This window comes from Tupaia chinensis, unplaced genomic scaffold, assembly GCF_000334495.1.
Source record: "Tupaia chinensis unplaced genomic scaffold, TupChi_1.0 Scaffold144952_1, whole genome shotgun sequence".
Taxonomy (NCBI): domain Eukaryota; kingdom Metazoa; phylum Chordata; class Mammalia; order Scandentia; family Tupaiidae; genus Tupaia; species Tupaia belangeri.
The window spans coordinates 5487389-5502417 of NW_006204812.1; the positions used below are offsets into that span (position 1 = coordinate 5487389).

Genomic DNA, 15029 nt, shown 5'->3' on the forward strand with positions numbered 1-15029 from the left:
CACTTGCCAGACAGACAGAGAGAGACATAGAGACAGAAAGCGAGAAATCACCCCCCAGGGGGGATGGCCACTCCGCAATACTTTCTCTTCCATTCTCCTCTCAAGATCTTGGGCACGCACGCAATCCCTTCTCCTCCATTCTCCTCTCGGGATCTTGGGCACACGCGCACACGTGCCCGGTGTGAGTTTTAAGCCACCGGGTCTGGGACTCAAACCGCGGTCTACTACGTGGGAGTCCAGCGACATAGCCATCATGCCAAGTGCTGGTCCCAGTGTCTCCAATTACTTTACAGATCAATAGTCTAGGTCAGTGAGCATTCACACTCATACTCAGAGACATGTCCCTGAAATTGCAAGAAAAACTTACATTTCTTTAAAAAAGTTGTATTAAGGGGACCACCAGGTGGCATGGTGGTTAAGGGTGATAGACTCCCACATGAGTGACTGTGGCTCAAGTCCCAGACCTGACAGCTTGCTTTCTTACTTTCCCTCTCTTTCTCTCTTGCTCTCACTCTGTCCTTCTCTGGTCAAATTAAAATAAATAAGTAAATAAATAAGATAAAGTTAAATAAAAATAATAATTAAAAAAATGCAATTAAAAATAAAAAAGAAAATCTCTCCTGAGCTGATTTTAACGAGAAATTACATAAAAATAAATATAGCAATTTAAGAATATTAACAATATGTGAATTAATTGGTGAAAATAACCAAAGTTTACTGTTGTTACAGTTCAATTTTTAGTGTTCTCTCCTTTGTTTGAACATTAGATAAGTTCCTGGTTCTTCACATAGAATCCACAGCTATTGCCTTAGCTAGGTTGTCAGACCCAACTTTCCCCTTGAACAATGCAGTTCAAAGCTATGGTGTGACCCAGAGTCTATGCGTTCTATAGTCAAGGGATTGGGTGATCCTGTGGTGTAAAAGATTTTAATATACTATAATATACTAACATCTCTTGGTTATTGGAGAGTTTATAAGAATAAATGTTGAACCTACCCTTGGACTTAGTAGTTAAGGAAATTGAATCACACATGGCTGACCACTCAGTTCAAATCCTTGCTCCAGAAGCTTTTTTATTTTTTTTTCTTTTTTGGAGAGGTTTTTTCGCTATAGGGTGCGTGCGCTTGCCAAACAGACAGAGAGAGACATAGAGACAGAAAGCGAGAAATCACCCCCCAGGGGGGATGGTCACGCCGCAATCCCTTCTCCTCCATTCTCCTCTTGGGATCTTGGGCACGCATGCATATGCGCCCGGCGTGAGTTTTAAGCCACCGGGTCCGGATGCGAACTGCGGTCGACTACATGGGAGTCCAGCGACATAGCCATTACGCTAACTGCTGGTTCCCAGCTTTTTTTTTTTTTTTTTACACCACGACAAATAGGCCTCATTCAAGGGATGCAAAGATGGCTCCACACATACAAAAACATAAATGTAATACACCATACCAACAGAACGAAGAATTATAAACCATATATTGTTTTTTAATCTGTTGAAGATATTTTATTTTTAAAATTTTTAAAATTTCATTTTCTTTTATACAATCACATTATTTAGCTTACAATGTGAATATTTTAACATGTGAACATTCCTCCCTAGTCCAGTTGACTAAACTATAAAATATCCTTAACAGAGATTGGCATGTTTGTTTGTCCCATTAATGCTTTTCCTCCCCATTTTTCTTCTAATTGTTCTTCCTCAAACCCTATTCCTTCACACACATTATATCTGTATTTATATTCCATTTACTGTGTTTCTGTATCCTTTAGTCAATCTCTTTCAGTCACGGAGTGCAGAAACTTGGTATATATTAAGTAGGGACATACAATGCCTCTCCTTCATAGCCTGGCTTGCTTCACTCAGCAGCTTTAAAAACACAAAAGGTGATTTGCTATGTTGTATTTGTATAAACATTTATCTTGCTAAGTTTTGGGGTTTGTCTTCTATAGTTAAATTTAGGGCAGTTATTAGGGGGTGCTATTGCATGGTGTGGGAAATGATCATTGCACTGAGTAGTTCATTATGGTCTGGTAAGCCCATTTAATGTGTACAAGGACTGGAAAGTCAGTAACAGTGAAAATGGTTGTTAGGACAGTGGACTTACTATGATGCGTTAAGCTTACATGCATTTTCAATAAAAATATTACATATTGTAAACACACACACACACACACACACACACACACACACAAGGTACATGTACATGTGTGCCCCAAATCCTGGCATGATAGAGAAATGGAGAAGAGAATGCGGTAGGACAATACCCCATTGAGAAGAACTTCTCTCTCTTCCTCTCTCTCTGTCTCCCTGTTGCTGTCTCCCTTCCACTCTCATCCTCTGGCAATTAAAAAAACAAAACAAATAATACATGTCTTTTAATATGCAAAAGGTTGCCAATTAAGACTAATTTTACTCTTTTCTTATGGGTTCATCTGCCCCAAGTACTTGGGTTGAATTATTCTTTCTATCTCAAGGAAAATTGTTAATTTAACTGAGAAAGTGAAAATGCTGGGTAGCTGCAGAGAACTACAAACCTGAGGAGATAATGACAGTGGGGATGCCCTGGCAAGCTTAAAATCTGTGCTTACTTTAAAAGTTACACCCTCTGGGGCCAGCGGATGGCTTAATGGTGATGTCACTGGACTCCCACATAATTGACTGTGGTTCGAGTCCCAAAAGCAGCTGCTTAAAACTCATGCAAGGTACATGTGCATGCGTGACTAAGATCCCGGGAGGAGGATGGAGAAGGGATTGTGGTGAGCCCATCCCTGCTGGGGGTGATTTCTTGCTTTCTTTCTCTCTGTCTCTTTGGCGAGCACAAATGCCTTGTAGCAAAAATTTCTCAAAAGAAATAAAAGCTACACCCTATGAAAGCAGGCACACTTTACACATAGATACCAGCACAAACACACACAAACAGCTACAGCCTGGCACACACACATACACACACACACACAAACACACACTACATACACCTGCACACTCTAGATATGTTTGAAACTGAGACTGATAGTCGGAGGCACCTTGAATCTGGACCTGTGGCTGTCACGACATTGTGAAATATGTCACATTAAAAAAAAAAAAATCATCTTGCACTAGTGATGGCACAGTGGCTAAGGTGGCTGGATCTCATGTGGCAGACTTTTGAGTCTTGGACCTGGTGGCTTGAGAAACATGCCAGGGATGTGTGCCTGTGTGCCCAGAATCCTGAAAGGAAGGAGAGTAGAGAAGGGATTGCAATGTGAACATCCCCCCCGGGTGGTGCTTTCTCAGTTTCTCATTCTTTTCTGCAAGCGAACTCCCTGGCAAATTTCTTAAAAAATCATTTCTATCTTTTGGGGACTGTAAGGCTGACCTTAGTGTTTTCAGGGACCTCAAATGCAGACTTTTCTCTGATAGCACTTGTAGCTAGCTCCTGAACAATACATAAATTGTGTCAGGATCAATAAGAATACTCTGTGTTCTCTAAGTGCCTTTAGGAGTAGTGTCTCAAAAGCCCAAGACAATGTTTCTATTGTCTCCAAAACTCAAGCCTGTTGTTTAATCTTTGAGGAAGTTTCTTCCTAGATAGAGATCTTCATAACACCAGTTGGGACTGGAGACATTGACAGGCCGGGTTGCATTTATTGCTGCTGTTCAAGAGCACCATTTTAAGAGCACCAATTAAAACCTGGGTGACTTTTTCCTCAGCAAATAACAGCCACTGCCCTGGTCAGATTATCTGCCTTTCTGGAAAACTCAGGCATTAGCAATCAGTCCGGTTACAGTCAGAATCCACAGAGCTGAACAGACCAGTAGGAAGGGAGTGAGTTTAAACTTTAACTTCTTCAGACATCATGGGACCATCACGAAAATGAGTCAGAAACACCCAGTGAGAACATTTTTCATAGTCACTGTACAGATGACAGAAGATAAGAAGAGTTAGCAAAGGTGAAACGTTCTACACTGATAGCATCTGGGACGGCACTTCTCAGCAGTTTCCTGGGTAACTAACATCACTGGTTCTCTTCTCATCCACACACGCTGAGAGAAAAATTTATTCTCACCCCAACTCACTACAGGAGAAACATTCTCCTTTCCTGGATTGCTAAGCTTTCTGGATCCCAGCTAGGTTCCTCTCTCTGTTTTTTTTTTTTTTTTTTTCGATAAGAGAAAATAAGAATATGAAAACAAAAGTTATATTCATCTACACCGATCTCATAATATATGGACCAAATGAAAAGCTGTACTCGAAGTCTTGGACTCTCATTTTAAGGTTTTTAATTTTTATTTTTCTCCTGCCAGGTCATAGTATTTTCTTCTACTCATTTAATCCTTGTCCATTACCTAGACAAATGGAACATCTTTCTGCAAACAATTGCTGACTCAGGCTTATTTTGTTCAGTATGCCTTTGATTTATTCTTATTTTTATAATAATGATTTGGGTAGAGTTTGAATGAACTCTCAAATGAATTTGGGGGGAGAACAGCAGTTAAAAATGAATTTGACTTCGATATATATCTCTGCATGGATGTGGATATCCTAGAGACCTGGGGACTTTCAGAACAGGGCTTTCAAGGTAAGAGAAGATGAGAAACTACTTTTGCCTTGTTTTTTCTCTAGGTGGAAATGGCCAACTTCCTGGACTCTCTACCAGGTCAGAAGGCTGCGTAGCCATGGACAGAGACTGAGAATATACTGGGATTTGCTGCTTTGTACCAAAGACCAGGTATCATAGACCACTTGGATTATTAAGACACGTCTATATGGGACTTGAATTACTGTTTCTAGATCTGGCCTGTCAAGCTCTAGTTTCTGGATAACTATTTTCCACTCACTGTGAGAGCTGGACAGATTGTTTGAGGCTAACTCATTTAATAGGTGGTTATGTTTAGGGCTATAGATGGTGTGATATCTAGAATTATCCCCCACCCTTTAAAAATGTCCATATCTCAATGTCTGCAAATATGGCAAAACAGGCCGCTTTGCAAATGTGATTAAATGAAGGATCTTGGGAAGAGGAGATGATCCTGAGTTATCTGATGGCCCACTATAATCTGTGTATAAATGGAAGAGAAGGCAGGTAAGTAACAGAGAAGGAGATGTGATAATAGAAGCAGAGGTGGTGATTGCTACCTGAGGGTCACAAACCCAAAGAAAAAAAAATTTTTTTAGGAGCTTTAGAAAGGAATGCTACCAACCAGCACTTTTATGATAGACCCATGAGACCCACTTCAGACTTCCGGTCTCTGGCATTCAGAGATAAATTGATGATGTTTTAAGCCACTCTGTGTTCATTCATTACATCGCAATAGGAAACAGACAAATGGAACCAGGCAAAACTAGGACAAGGACATGCCTTCTTTCTTCTTCTTTTCACCTGGAAACCACCTCTCCCAATGCTTGTTCTTCACTTGACCAGCTTCTTTCATTCTCATGCTGTAGTTTAGGACACATTGTAGCAAAGCTTCCACTCTGTCCAGGTTTGGACTGTTTCCCAAAGATCTGGTCATCCCTTGCATTTCTGCCCTAAAATTATTCCTCGTTGTAAAGTGTAATGACTTGCTTGTTCATCCCCACAGCATACTGCACACTCCTGAGGCATGCCCTGGGCCTTCTACATCTGATCACAAACGTGGAGCACAGGAGACTCTTAAGTGGTTACTTGTAAATGAAAACTTCAGAGAGTAGGTGGGAACTTTTCAAACATCCCTCATTTTGAAGCTTGGTAGCTTGCAGTAAAGAAAGGCATGTGTATTTTTTCTGGGGCATCATCCCTTCTTTGTACTTTGTGCTTCTGAGCACAGAGATGATCTCAGAGATAGTGAACTTAGGTGGGTTGTCTGCCAGGTGCCAGCGGCCCCAGAAGGGCTCGGGATTGCAGGTAAGAGACAAGACTTGTACCTTGAGCTCTTCAGGAAAAGCCTCCTTGAATTTGTCACTGAGTGTCCCAGCATCATGGACAAAGAGCTCCATGTCTGAGATGGAAACCAGTTTGCTGACACCCTACAGCTCCTGAACAAGTCAGTTCACCACTCTTAAAGGGAAGATCTTTTTCCAGGATGCCAAGAAATGCCAAAGCCAGATATCATTTGGCACTTTACACATGGCTCCAAAATCTGCCAGGCGCTAACTGCAAATGATTGCTCATATGTATGAATGTAAACGTGAATGAAGACCTGTCACTAGTCCTGCTTCTCCAAAGCAGCATCTTGAGTAGGAGTATGGGTGATTTGGGAGAAACTGTCCTGGCTCTTTTGGTTTCTGGCTTCTTTCATGCCCCATAGAGCATATCCATGACTCTCATGGGCCTTTTGGTGACTCTCTAAGAATCTCAGACCATGAAAAAATGCTAAGTCTCATCATCTAAGTTCTTCCCCTGGAGGTTGTGAAGTTCGTCTGTCACACAGATCCTCCACTTTAACCTCTGTGGACACAGGTCCACTCAGGGGTTGAAGCTGTGTGCAGGTGATCTGCACCACATTGATGTGTCATTTTTATCAGTTCTTGTTTTCATTTTGCAGGTGAATGATAATTAAACCTAAAAGATTTTATTACCTAAAGAAAACTGCAAGTGTCACAGTTTTGCAAAATGGCTTGGCAAAAGGAAGGATGCACACATGCAGCCACTGAGAAACCCAAGAGGTCATTTCATAGTGTGAGTCCCGTGGGACCTCCTTCTTATGGGTCAGTCTACAGGAGTTATTTCTCCAACTGCACCCTTGAGGATATTGACTCTCCTCAAATAACTGTGAAAAACTGTCCAGTGATCAGATGGGCTTAGACAAAGCTGCATTTTATATCTTTTGGAAATTTACAGTATACCCCGAGATGTGCTACAGGACCTAAATCTATCTGTAGTTGCTTATTTCAGAATTTCTTGAATGTTTTCCCATGAATGCTTTCCTCCACAGAAAGTCTGTTAACCAGTATCAGACAGATTTAGTGCCAGGCAGCTCACATGTTGTGAAACACCACATTATATAAAACCCTTCTCAGGAATCTTTAGTGAGGTATGTTTCTCTGCTGTGCTTCCTAAATTGTGCACATTCACCATTTAGGGTATTATTTTAGTGAATCCTCAAAGCAACATTGACTTTGTACTAGTTATTCTGTTACTCATTAATTAACTAATAAGTATTTGTTATCTATAATGTTATGGGCATGACACCCAGGGCATGCCGATTATTGTCCCCATTTTCTAGATGGGGAAACTGTGTCACAGAAAGTTAAATCATCTATTTAGAGACACATGCTCTGCAGATGGCATAGGTAGAAATAAAATTCAGTTTCTTTGATTTCTGAACTTTAGTTGTTTCTACTTTTTTTGATTGTAGATAAGTTTATCACTGTCATCTTGGTCCGGTACCACTCTAGAAGTTCAGGACAGGGCTAATCAAGAACCTAGATTCCTGCTTTTCCTCATCTCCTTCCTGTGCTTACCCTGTGTGCAGTTCCCAGGCAGAGAAGAGAGGCTGGTGAGTTATCCTAGTACGAGGCATGGAGACACAGGAATGCAGTCAGGTCCACAGGAGACTTAGCCTGGTCACTTTTGCATTTGCATATCATGCATAGTAAGCAGGATTGCTCAACTCAGCACCTTCGAACCCTCCTAGATTTGGCTGCTCTGTAGATTTTCTCCCAGACATAAAGCTTTGGGGAAATCATTATAAAAGGTGCCCGGGCATAGCGGGTGAGGGTGGGAGGCCTATGGACTCTGAGTTTCCTGTGCTGTGGTCTAAAACCTGTTGAGTCAAGTAGAATTGCACTGGAATTCTGGGGTTTGAGAAGGGAGTCTTCAGCCAGCTATTTATTATTTTAAGAACTCTTAGCTGCTGCCCATAGATATGGGAGGCAGCGGTTGGGGGGGTGAGGTGGGGGCGAGCCTACTGTGCAGAGCGGCATCCACATTCTTCTGGGAATGACAATGTTGCTCTGTGTACTCCTCAGTGGCCCCTCGGGCAGAGCCACCGCATTCCAGAACGCTATCCAGCCAGATGAATAGAGGCTGTTTCTTCTCATCAATTACTGAGACAAAGAGTGGAGGCTTCAGCAATGTGTTCTGCCCCTCATATTGCCTTTATGTGGGGAACCCACTGAGGATTTGAGCTCGTGACACTCACAACTTTGTCAGAGTAATGGGTCAGTGAGCTCACCCTGGGTTTTATGGAACTCATTTTTTTCTTCCTCACCTTTCTTGACAAGTCCCTTTCTGCTAGATGCCCTGCAGTAAGAATGTCTCAGTGTCTCCCTGGAACATCTGCTATTGCCCAATCTAGCTGAACACCCTCCCAGCCATGTCCCAAGAAGCCAGCTCTGAGTACTTTCAGTAAAACAGAGTGATGTCCTCGAGCTATAAATGCCTCCCAAAGACAATTGGACAGAACCTCATTGTTTTAGGGAATAAGGCACCTCTCAAAGTAGCCACGTTGCGGTTCCTGGGAGCCTGATGAAGAATCCGCGGAGAGGATGTGCAGGAGAGAGGAGTTGGCATCTTTCTTGGAGACGGAGATGCTCGAACATTTCTCGTCTCTGACTGAACATGTGCTGCAGGGACACAAGATTTCCATTGTCAAGGTTTCTTTGGAGACCTTCTTTTCCCAGTTGTGAGCTGGCTTGTAAGTAAGTACCTTGACTCTTTGCTCAGGGATGCCGTGTTCCTGAAACCTAAGTGTTTTCACACTTGAAACATACATTGTGCTACCTATAAATTATACTTGTAAAGGTGCATCCTTATTACACTTTATAGACTCTTATAATCAGAAATGGGATGTTGAGCAGCTAGTGCATGGAGAAATTAGTATATTCAGATACTGATCAATATATGAATAGTTAGCATAAATATTGAATTATGTTTAAAATAAAATTTTCTAAAGCTCTATTGCAAGACCGTTTGAGGATCATCTGCAGGACTTGAGGGTTGTCCGCCATGATCTTTTCCATGTGATCAATGTTGGGGAAGAGGCTTCTCATGGAAAGAAGATAGCAAACATTACATGAGAGGGGCTGGGGTGGAAGGATGCAATGATATCTAGATGGTGAAAATAGGCAGCTCTGTCACCAACTCGTCCTACACTTTAGACAACTTCTCCAAGTTTCTGCTCCCTCACTCAGGTAAATTTTCTCTGAGCAATAAATACATCGTGATATTTAATAAATAGTTGAGATGCTCTTGCTCATCCAGTTCGATAGATCAGTTCAGGATAACATTGTGATTTGGGACTGTTATGAAACTTTTCCAAACATAATCTCAGTAATTTTGCCCCTTGGGCCACTTCAGGATCAGAGAGGAGCTGACAGTCCGTGGCAATGGGGATGAAGGCAGAAGTGGTGCAGGAGTAATCAGAGACTTGGTAATATACCGCAAGGAAGGAGACGAGTCTTAGAGACTTTACATTTCTACACCGGATGACCGGGTCCAGCCTCCAATCCAGATCTATTATTGTTCAGATGAAGCCTATGCTTCTGCCTTTAGGGAAAGCCAGCCCAGAGTGCAGACTCCAGGTCGATGTCTGGAGCAAGCCTTCTGCCAAGGCATAGTGGGATGAACTGTTGCTTGTTTTTATAACCTGGCATCACACAGGACAGGCCTCAAAACTCAGAAGACAAAGTGGAGAAAATTGTGTCCCTTTGTTTTGAGCTCAAGGCCTTTGAATGCCGTCAAGTGTCTCCTTGTTCTCTTGTTGGGCAAGAGGGCACGCAGCTCTGAATGGGACCTTTTATCATTGGAAATTCCACCCTAGTTGTAGTTGTTGCTGCCTCTCTTCCATGCCAAGTGACATCCTCCAAGACTTTGAACTTTCATGTTTGAAGGAAGCACAGCCCACCCACACCTCCCATCCCATGTGCTTGCCTAAGGTCAGCTCAGATTCTGAAACTGCAGTGGGTCCAGCTTCTGGCTGTCAGGTGGTAGGAACTAGAGGCAGGGGCCAGGGCTGTCTCATAATCCAGTACTCCCACTCTCTGCGCTTAGACCTGCCAAGGATGGTACTTCCTGAGGTTCCGTCCACAAGGAGGGCGTTGGACTTAACCTGCAGGCAAGTCAGACAAGTCTGTCTGAGTCCTGGATCCAGAAAGTGATTCAAGAGAGACAGATCAGCCTTAACGTGATGTAAATCCAGGTCCTGAAGGCTTCCCCAGGTCCTGCCTAGAGTGCAGAGTATCTGTATTTCACGTGTTTTGTTTGTGACAAATATCTGTGGACTCTGACAGAGAGCAATACAGAACAGAAGTGCATCTAAATACAAGGACTGTTTTGTACCAAAGACAGGAAAAGAAAAACACTAAGCTCATACGGTGTCATATGTTATTTGATTTGTATTTTATTTGATCATCACAAAAGACACGGGGAAGTCATCTCTATTGTACAGATGAGGAAACGATATCAGAGACTCAAGGAATTGCCCACATTTTCATGGCTATTAAGTAGACAGGTAAAATCCAAATTCAGGTATTTAACTCCAAAATGGGCTCTTTCTTTCAGAGAATCATCTTAATCTGTTTCTGTGCTGCTAATAGAAATACCTGAGACTGGATGACTTATTAAAAAATAGAGGTTTGGGACCAGCAGTTAGCGTAATGGCTATATTGCTGGACCGCCATGTAGTCGACTGCGGTTCACGTCCCAGACCCAGTGGCTTAAAACTCATGCTGGGCGTGTGTGCATGCGTGCCCAAGATCCTGAGAGGGGAATGGAGGAAAAGAGATCGCGGTGTGGCCATCCCCCCTGGGGGGGTGATTTCTTGCTTTCTGTCTCTCTGTCTCTCTCTGTCTGGCGAGCACATGCGCCCTATAGCAAAAACCTCTCCAAAAAATAGAGGTTTATTGAATCACAGTTCTGACCTGAAGGTCCAAAGACAGGACAAAGTGTAGAGGGCAGAACTGTAGACCCAGCACTACCCGTAGGTTTCTGTCTGCTCTGGTGTCCTTACTTATAAATGCACCAGAACCCAATCATAATGGCCAGGTCCTAATGACCTTATCACACTCAAAAGTCCTACCCTAGTACACCATGAAGGGATTAAATATTCGATTAACCCCTTTACAGTACAACCAAATCCCAATATATGACATTTTTTTCCCTATAAGGCACACGTGCTTGCCAGAAAGGGACAGGAAGACGTACACACACACATACACACAGAGGGTGAAAAATTTCTCTTCAGGGGGATGGCCACACCACATTCTTTTCTCCTCTATTCCTCTCTTGGGATTTTGGGCCTGGAGTATTTTTCAAGCTACCGGGCCCAAGAGTCAAACCATACAGTCAGCCATGTAGTCTAGCTGCCTTAACTACCATGTCACTGACTAGACCCCAACATATTAGTTTTGGGGGTCATCCAAACTATAACAAAAAGGCTTATTTTCATATCTCTTTCCACTGAATCCAGTTATTAATAAGTCTTCTCTTTTGACCGTCTCCTTGAGAGAGATGTCTTGGGTAAGTTCATTGTGGCCTGACTCCTTTCTCTCCACCAGTTGTGTGCTTCCCTTTGTGGAGCTCATTAGTTATCCAGAGCCCTTAGGTTCTTCCTGATTCTCTTTGTTCCCAGCAAAAATGTACCTGAGATTCTTCATCCCTACTAGGTAGGCACAAAAGACAATTAGAGAAAAATCTTGTCTTTGTCCATTCAGGTTGCTATAACAAAATACCATAGACTGAGTGACTTGAAAACATCAGAAATTTATTTGTCACAGTTCTGGAGGCTGGAAGTCCAAGAAATCTGCAGATTTGGTGTTTGGCGTGGGTCTGCTTCCTGGTTCATAGATGGTGTTTTCTTACATGGTGGAAGGAATGAATGTCTCCCTTAAATTTTTTTTTCTTTTCCTTTCTTTTCTTTTCTTTTTCCTTTTTTTTTTTTTTTAAATAAAAAGGTATTAAATCCCATTCATGAAGGCCTCATCCTCGGGATCTGATAACTTCTTAAAGGCCCCAACACTTAGTATCATCACTTTGAGCGTAAAGATTTCAGCATATTTATTTAAATATTCAGGCCATAGTAGACTCTTCTTTATACACTTCTAGAACTCTGTAGGAATGTCAAACCATCAGAACAGAAGGTTATTACAGAGTAGGGACCATGGGTCATGTCTGATTAAGTTTTTTTTTTGGAGAGGTTTTTGCTATAGGGCGCGTGCTCTCGCCAGACAGACAGAGAGACAGAAAGTGAGAAATCACCCTCCGGGGGGATGGCCATGCCGCAATCCCTTCTCCTCTGTTCTCCTCTTGGGATCTTGGGCACACACGCACACGCGCCTGGCATGAGTTTTAAGCCACCGGGTCCGGAACTCGAACCGCGGTCGACTACATGGGAGTCCAGCAACATGGCCATTATGCTAACTGCTGGTCCCAATATCTGATTAAGTTCTATGGTCCTGGAACTCAGCATGATGTTGAACCTTTTCATAAATAAGTGAATGTGTGGAGTTTTAAGAAATGAGTTCACTCGGGACCAGCAGTTAGCGTAATGGCTATGTCGCTGGACTCACATGTCGTCGACCGTGGTTCGTGTCCCGGACCCAGTGGCTTAAAACTCATGCCGGGCGCATGTGCGTGCGTGCCCAAGATCTCTGGAAGAGAACGGAGAAGAAGGGATTGTGGCATGGCCATCCCTCCTAGGGGGTGATTTCTCACTTTCTGTCTCTGTCTCTCTCGGACTTTCTGGTGAGCGCACATGCCCTATAGCAAAAACCTCTCCAAAAACAAAAAAGAAAAAAGAAATGAGTTCACGCATAGAAGAACATGTGGACATATCGTTTGTTGTTTTTAATCTGTTTTTTGGCACTATGGTTTCCTAGATTTCTCTAGTGCAAATATAAATAATATTATATAAATGAAAACATATAGTGATGATGTTTTCCTGGCATCTATGAAATCATGCTATGTTGGCAGACACCTCATAAATTGTGCACAATGCCATTATCTCAAAACATTAAATTTATTTGTTCTTTTATAATTCACTTACAAAAGAGCATTTATAAGTCAGCATTTCCTGAGCACCAACTTTCTGTTTGTGCTGGGGGAAATATGAAGATGGGAGAACGTAGGTTCTGTCTTCCAAGAGTTCTCAATCCAGGTGAGAAACAGACTTGATTTTTTTTCCCTTTTGTTTTTGTGATAGGAAGTGCATGTGTGTATATGAGAGGAGAGAGAGAGAGAGAGAGAGAGAGAGGAGAGAACACTTGATAAGGTCTCATCTTGCTACAATTATTCCAATCTGCCAGTTCCCCAGGATCCTGCGTACCCACGCACATGCCTAGCATATTTTGAGGCTGACCTGGGATCGGAGTGGTGGTAGCCATACAGCTTCCAGCACTGCTCTAGTGTTTTTGCTGTGCCGCAGAGGCTGGTCTGAGCTTGACTCTTATGTAGGAAAGAAGACATAAGAGAATAGAGACTGACCTCTTTTGAAAAATAGATATGAAACAATTATCCAGATGGGGTGACTTTTGAACAACTAATTGAAAAATATATAGTAAGAAGCAAAAATTGGTAAAGGCATCCAAGGAGAGGGAACAGAGCAAGGAGAGAAGAGTACAGTAATGTGGGGGAAAAATGTGGTTACAATAAGGAATTTTTTTTTTTTGGGGGGGGGAGAGATTTTCACTGTAGGGCGCATGCGCTCGCCAGACAGACAGAGAGAGACATAGAGACAGAAAGCGAGAAATCACCCCCCAGGGGGGATGGTCACGCCGCAATCCCTTCTCCTCCATTCTCCTCTCGGGATCTTGGGCACACATGCACACGCGCCCGGCATGAGTTTTAAGCCACCGGGTCCGGGACACGAACCGCGGTCGACTACGTGGGAATCCAGCGACATAGCCATTACGCTAACTGCTGGTTCCCTACAATAAGGAATTTTTATAAGGGGGATGGGAAATGGACCTGAACTATTAGTAACAGCTTTCAAGGTTGAAGACCTTGAAACTGTATTGTTCTCATGTGAGGACTTCCCTGTGTGGGGATGGATAATAATACTTTATACATACAGACTGCTTCTATGTGTTGTATTTAGGGGATATACATGAACGGTCTGATTACATTTTTGCTTCCACTTGGACATATGTATTCTTTGTATTTTAAGAATGATTTATCTATTGTAATTTTATTATTATTATTTAAATTTATCATAGGGCATGTACACTTACCAAAGAAAGATAGAGTCAAAGTGAGAAAGCAAGCCACTGACTTGTGTCTCAGTCAGCCACGTGGGTATCTAGTACTTTAATCACCACCCACCTGTTGGCTCCAGACAGATACTCTTTGGATTACTGCATGATGCAGGAGGGAAGCTCAAGCCCAATGTCACTATCTAGCCATGGCAGAGCTGGGATTCTAACCCAGACAGTTTCTAAGCTCCCATGCCCTTTTGTCTCCAGAGATATGATGGAGTGACTATTTTGAAAATGGGGGCCAACCTCCCTAATGATGAGAAGCCCATGGATGGGTAGGGCAAATTATAACCTAAAGTCCAGGCTTGACTCTTGAACTCACCATAATTCCAGCTCCAGATGATGGTACCAGAATACCAGTGCTGCACTGACCTGGATGGCTCATAGGATGGGTTCATATTTTGTGCATTTGATATTTATGAGATGTTGAATCTAGTGGCAACAGAAAGTACATGGAAAATTACCTCACAACCTAAGGACTGAAGTTGACATGGCTGGCTTGAATTTTGGCCTCTCCTTGTCCTTTCCCCTTTCTGGCTTCTCCAGGGGCCACATGGTCTAATCCCAAGGCTGCTGTACAAAGTAGCCTTCTGTACACAAGAGAGCAGCTCAAGGCAGACCTTTGTATCTACTCTGCTCCATGGAGGAGGAACTCACCGATTTCAGGAGCAATCTGCAAGATTACCCAAGCTACTAAGGTCGAGGCATTTATGTGTGACCATAATTGTTATGAAACAAAATGAACTTAGAAAAAAAAAAAAAACTGGAAGAAAATGGTTGTAACTCTTTGAAAAACGTCACTGAAAGGCCCAATAATCATTTGAGGAATGACATTATGACATTTCTATAAAAGTACAGTGTTTTATATATATATATATA

General features: G+C 42.5%; 1 long non-coding RNA gene across 2 annotated transcripts in view; it reads left to right on the forward strand.

Moving 5' to 3' along the window:
* Positions 1–3928: 3928 nt before the first annotated feature.
* LOC106733780 (uncharacterized) overlaps positions 3929–15029 on the forward strand; it is a 95558-nt gene continuing 84457 nt past the window's right edge. For both annotated transcript variants that reach the window (XR_001369674.1, XR_001369673.1), the window contains exons 1-2: positions 3929–3983; positions 4602–4707. This is a non-coding gene — a long non-coding RNA (uncharacterized LOC106733780). The remainder of the gene's footprint in view (positions 3984–4601; positions 4708–15029) is intronic.